The following is a 6,233-nucleotide window of genomic DNA, read 5'->3' on the forward strand; positions in this document are numbered from 1 at the left end:
CCCGGTATCCTTTCCAGGCTGTCAGCCGGGAACCGCGCAGCCAGGCAGGAACACAAAATGAAGGCTGGCTGTAGGGAAGGATGTAGTGAAGTAAAATGGCTGTTTAGAAGCGAACGCAGTGGTGGAAAGCAGCTTCCTGTATCGACGCTGTTTTTTCTAGGGAGAGTTATCGTGCGGTTCCTCGTATTGCAAACCGAATTTCTGTCCTTATCTCTCATGCGCTGTCGGCTCTAAAAGGAGCCTTGATGACCTTGGGACCTTGCGTGATGAGAGGGATCTTGCAGACTAGAAATGTATTCGTGCTGAAGCTAATTTGACAATCCGCATAACAAAAGCCTTATGGAAACTCACGTTTCTTAATTGGTCTGGCTAAACTCTTTTGTTGGCATACGCTTATAGAACTCAAAGCTCTTGTGCATTTCCAGATAGCTGAAAATATTGGTTTATTAAATAGAGTTCCAAAATATCTTCTAAAATGACAAACTGAAGTAGTTTTTTTGGCCTTGGAAAGCCGGACATATTACCTCTAATTTTAGTTTTTCTTTACAAAAACACTTTTAAAATTAGCAAAAAAACCTTTTTTCTTTTCTTTTAAAAAAACTTTTGTTTTCTAAACTTGCCATACAACAGCCTTGTATGTTTTAGAATTCTGCAAGTAGGAAGAAAAACTCAAAGCATTATACTGGTGCATGAACTGTCTGTGGCAAGCTTTTAACAAATGTGGAAGTGTTAGTGATGTTAAGTTTCTAAATACTTGAGTGCTAAACTTTAAAGCACTTTTCATCTGTGCATTTCAGCTTACTTTACATAAAGGGAAGCTGAAGTAAAATAGCTGTCTGAGGTCATACAGCAGGTTGTAGACTAATGATAGAGCTCAAAAATATATTAAGATTCTGACTGCCTTTCAAGCATCCTTTCTGCCAAACTTGTTTATTTGGTCAAGCAGTATGTTTTTAAAAATCTTTCTATTGTTGTTAGGTGCCTGATACCTCTGAGATTTGTTTCATAATACTGGATGCATACAGCACTGAAAAGTATAAACATACATATTGAAAAATGATGTTTTATCGATTGCTTCCTTTCCTATGTTCACCTTAAGGTTGTTCTCATTGTAAATCTGGAATTGTGCACCGTGAGGAGGGGTTGTTCGCTTAGGATGAGCAGTACTAGGTCTGACAGGATACTAGAATGGTAGTACAGGACAAATGGTTCCTGATAGTTCAAAATGGGCAAAGCAGTTTTGAAATGGTATTTCTTTATTCCTGTTAAATTAATCTGTTGTTGTGTTTACGTATAAGAAGCTTTTCAGGGCAAGGCAGATGCAATTCAAGAGAAACCAAAATCTTACTTAAACCAAATCTGAATATAAGCTCACTCACTACTTTTCATACATGCAGATAGGCCCCTCCTCCATATCTTCTGTGAGTTAGGTTATAGCATTCTGGTAATTTTTACACTCCTACAACATAACTCTTGAATGATTCAGAATATTTTAGGTGGAAACTAAATATAAATTGGAGGAGATACCTACAGTAGCTGAACTAGACACTGGAGTTAATTAAGATGACCTTAATAAAGAGAGGGGAGGGACTAAAGGCCCTGAAATACATTCTTTGTGAAAAACAGAAGGCCAAAAGGGATTTAGTGCAGTAAAGATTTTTTTTTCTGATCCCCTGAGTTTATCTTATCAGAGGATGGAAGAAGGAGGAAGGAGCTAAAAAGCCTTAAGTTGTAGGTACCTCATAATGAAAATGAAATCTGTACGCATAGATAGCGACATAAGTGTCTTCCTGCAGTTTGTGATGCTCCTTCCTTTCCCAGGAGTATAGATGAATCAGTTTGATATCTGTGTATTGGTGATAGTGCCTAATGTAGCGATAGGGAGACAGCCCTTTCCCGGTATGTTCTATACCTGGACTGCAGTTCTGTCTGCTGAACATCTGGTAGAATTCTCAATCCATACAAAGAGATAGTAAAAGTTAAACTAAGTATTTCCTCTTAGAAGTGTTTGAAGAGCCTGCATGTGTAGGGCTAGTGGCACTGTGGTTTGGGGGGTGTTTTGTTACTGTTTTACTGACTGACACTTGCTTCCTAGAAACTGGCAGGGCTGGAGCCCATATGCTGGGCTAGCACACTGCTTTCCTGGCTGAAATGGAATGCTGCAGCTGCTCCCCAAGAGACCAGCAGTATGATTTAAAAGCAACAGCAAAACTCCCATAGGAATGTAGGGAATATTGCGTGTATGGGATTTGAGGAAGAGCTGGAGCAAATGTGATCTTGTTTGTTGTGATCTAGTTGTCCCTGCTTTAAACCCAGGGGTTGGGACGGATGACCTTCATAAGTCCTTTCCAACTGAAATTATCCTATGATTCTGTATTGGTATCTGAGTCCAGGCCTACTGTTTGAGTGGTCTTTGCTGTTATGCCACTGACAGGATTAGTGGCAAAGTAAAAAGACTAATGAAAATGGCAACTGCTTGTAATGGAAAGCACATGAAAACAATTGACAGAATTAAACTCAACCCTCTTCTTCTTTCCATCCTGTCAATGATCTGGCAGGCTGTCTCTAGTCCAAAAGGTTTTCAGCTTGGCCCAGGATTCTGGTTAGAACTATATTTGCTTTTGAATGAGAGGCCCTAACAGGCATTACTTTCCAATTTTGTCTCTCTGTGCGTTGATGAAGATTGAAGTCTTTCAGCTTTGATTCCATGATTTGTTCTACCTGTGATTAACCAACACCACTGTTTTGTGTGTTGCTTGCTGCTTTTTGATTTTCATGTACATGACCTTGAATTTGTTTACCTGAGAATCTTTTCCTCAGCTGCCATACTGCTGCATCCGTGGTTTGTTCAAATGCTTGCCATGGAAACTTTGCCTTGAATATTGCTGCCTTCTCGTATGTGTGAGAGCCTTGCTGGGATGGTATGCACTACTGCTTGACCTAGAACGACAGCTCATGTTTTGGTCTCTCTGGATGTCTTTCCCTCTCCTGGGAATTTAAAGTCTGAGAAGTTTTATTTTGGGTCTTGCTTTTTCACTATTTATCATTGACTAATAATTCTACTTCTAACTGTCACATTTAGGATTCTTTTTCATTTAGTTATAAATACTCTAGTTTCATTCCAGTTTAAACATCTGCGAAGATTTTAGCATTAGGTGAAAATGAGAAACAAAGCAGAAGGTGGCAGAGCTGTGCATAGGGGTGAAAACGAAAAAGCAAACAGATTTAGGTCAGACAAAGCGTTGATGGTTGGTCAGCTGTATGGTTGGCGTGATCAGATAATTGTTTAAGAAGCCATAAAGCTGAGCTGATAACCAGTTGTTTATGTTCTCTTACTTCATTGTAATGCAAAACTAAAGACGCACTTTAACTATCACACTCCCAAGAGCATTCTTATGGTTATCTGTGTGGCACTGGCATAGGTGAGGATGCAGTGCAAGACTGATGGGAGGTTGTTTGGGAGGTCTGGAAGGCGGGTGAATTGGGAAAAGCACAGGCTGGCTGATAACTGTGGGCTCTGGCAGCCACCAAAGAATGGGAGCTGTCAGAAATGACTGCCCCAGTTGTGGTATGTAGTTGCATCTAGTGTGGTGCTGGGTACGCTGATTCTCCAGTCTTAAAAAAAAAAAGGCTGAGGGGAATTATTTATATAATTTGTTGCTTACCAACATGATGTGGAAAACATTTGGACAGCTTAATAATTAGCAATGTGGGGAAGATGAGTATCATTTATCTGGTGTAGACAAAGCATTTCTTTGTATCTTTTACAAATAAAGGTTACAGTGTTTTAAGACTGCTTTGGCATAACTTGAGCTTTAGAATTGAATATCACTGCTTCACAGAACATAATGAAAATCTGGAATTCCAGTTTGTTTATGCCTCAGAACATTACTGTAACCATCTGAGATGCACCTAGCTCAACCTCAGTTTAGGGGGAAATACTAGTAGTGATGATAGCATAGAGAAATTGGAAGGCATTTTAAATTTCATGTTTTCCACTAGGCAAAAATATGCATGAATACCACATGTCAGAGTTAACTATACCACTTGGTTCTCTCGCCTATATGATAATTTTGAGGAAGTTCAGAATTATTCTGACATCCATTTTTTCCTTTGTGAGTGATAAGATAGCTTCCTGATGCCGTGTTTCTGGATGTGAACAGATGTACCAGAATGTGTTCAACCACTATAGAAGAGTCTGCCTGAAATTGTCTTACTTCTCTCTGTTTTATACTTTTGCAGAATAAAGAAGTTTCAGGTAGAATGTAGTGACTAGCAGTGTATTTCCCCTGTTGCTGTCCAGGGGAACACAGTCTTTCTAGTACTGGATTAGAATGAAGTATAGAAGTTCTTCTAGAAGAAGTTGCTTTAAGGATGTTCTTTAAAAAAATTATGTTTTATTTTGCTTTACAGTTTTGGAGAAAGTAAGAAAATGTACATTTTAAAACATTTCCATATTTAAAGGCAGCATAAACCAGAAAGTTCTCTCTGTAATTTTAAACATTAGTAAGAAGTCTAAGATTTCATAGAACAGTTGAGGCTTGGAAGGAGTCTGGAGAATGTCTGGTCTCCCCCCCACTTGCTCTAAGCAGGTCAGTTGGAGGAGATTGCTCAGGACTGCGTCCAGTGAGTTTTGAATACCTCCAAGGATGGAGACTCCACAACCTCTCTGGGTAGCCTGTTCCAGTGTTTGATCACCCTTATGGTAACAAAAAAAAAAAAAGTTTTTTCCTACATTATGGGGGACAGAGTCAAAAGCCTGACTGAAGTAGTGATAAATAATATTCCTTGCATAACCTTATCTACCAAGCCAGTCTTCTGATCATAGCCCATTGTCAGGTTAGTTACTTAGTTATTTCTACTTTCTAAATCTGGGCTGGCTACTTCTGATCACTGCCTTCTCCCCTGCCACACCCCCTAAATTTATTTGAAGGCTAATTTTTTCAAGGTTATTTTCAAGGTTATTTGCTCCATTGCCTTCCCAAAGATCAAGTTCAGTCTGACTGATCTCAGGTCCTCCTGTCTTGTCCCTCTTGATGATTTGAATGAGCCTTCAGCACCTGAGTTAAAAGCACGAGGAAAACAAACCATTTCACACAATGCTAATTTCTAGTTTGACATGTAGTTATGTTGAGATTTATACACATATATAGATTAATAATTGATAAACAAATGAAGTTACCTACAGTCTTGTTAAAAACGTCTCCTTGTTGCCATGTCTCATTCCTTAGTATTGCAGCTTCCTTGTTTCTACTAACATCAGGAATATTGCATTGTCTTAATTTGGGCAGGTTCTGAACTTCTGCTGATTGATAAAAAGCTGCTGAAGTTTTGACTCCAGTTGTCTATGTTAAGAAAAAAGATGATGTTCTTTAAAAGAGACACAGATGTATTTCACCAAATTAGCATGTCTTTTAAAGTAACATTTTAAGCAGGCCCAGATAATACTTTTTCCCTGAAACATTCTTTGTTTCTCTAAACATTTGATTTGGGCATATGTATTTCTCTGAATTGAGTGGCTTCATTGGTAGAGGGCTGAAACATGCAACAGAATTAATTTGCCTTAACAAGCAGCTTTATGTCAACTGAACCACAGTGACGGATGTTTAACATGTTTTTAACCTATGGCAAATACAAGATAGAATGTATTAGCTCATACTTTAATGAAAGAGTCGAAGCAAATGCATTTTATCTAGTATTTGTAATGACCTAAGAATGCACAGATAGTTTACTGTAGCTTGGTAAACACATGGTATTAAACTCATGCATTAGAACCCTAACTCTTTCATAAAACAACAATTTGGATGAGGCAGTGTCCAATCTTCTTCTTTTGGTATGTGATTTTTAAATGTTTAGGAGCTCGTGACTCATTATCTGTCCACCTCTGCTCATTTTGTGGATGCTTTTGCTCCAGGACTAAATGGGGCAAAAGTGACTTTCCAAAAAGTGCAGTAAAAAGCAGTCCACAATAGACCAGCAGAGATAAGCATTCAGTAGTTCTTTAGCAATAAAATACTGATGGCTAAAGGCATGTACTCAGTTGGTCACATTTGGCACGTTGAAATTCAGGTGTCTACAACCTGGCAGGTTCTCACAGGGATATTTCTTCCATTCCAGTTTTACTTTGGCGAAGGATATTTTATTTTTTATAACCCAAGTCCTATCATTCAATATGGTTTAGATCACTTTTAAAAGGTATTTTATCTTCTCTATGCCTTTCTTTTATATCCTTC

Source organism: Manacus vitellinus, unplaced genomic scaffold, assembly GCF_001715985.3.
Source record: "Manacus vitellinus isolate BGI_N305 unplaced genomic scaffold, ASM171598v3 scaffold_20_pilon, whole genome shotgun sequence".
Taxonomy (NCBI): domain Eukaryota; kingdom Metazoa; phylum Chordata; class Aves; order Passeriformes; family Pipridae; genus Manacus; species Manacus vitellinus.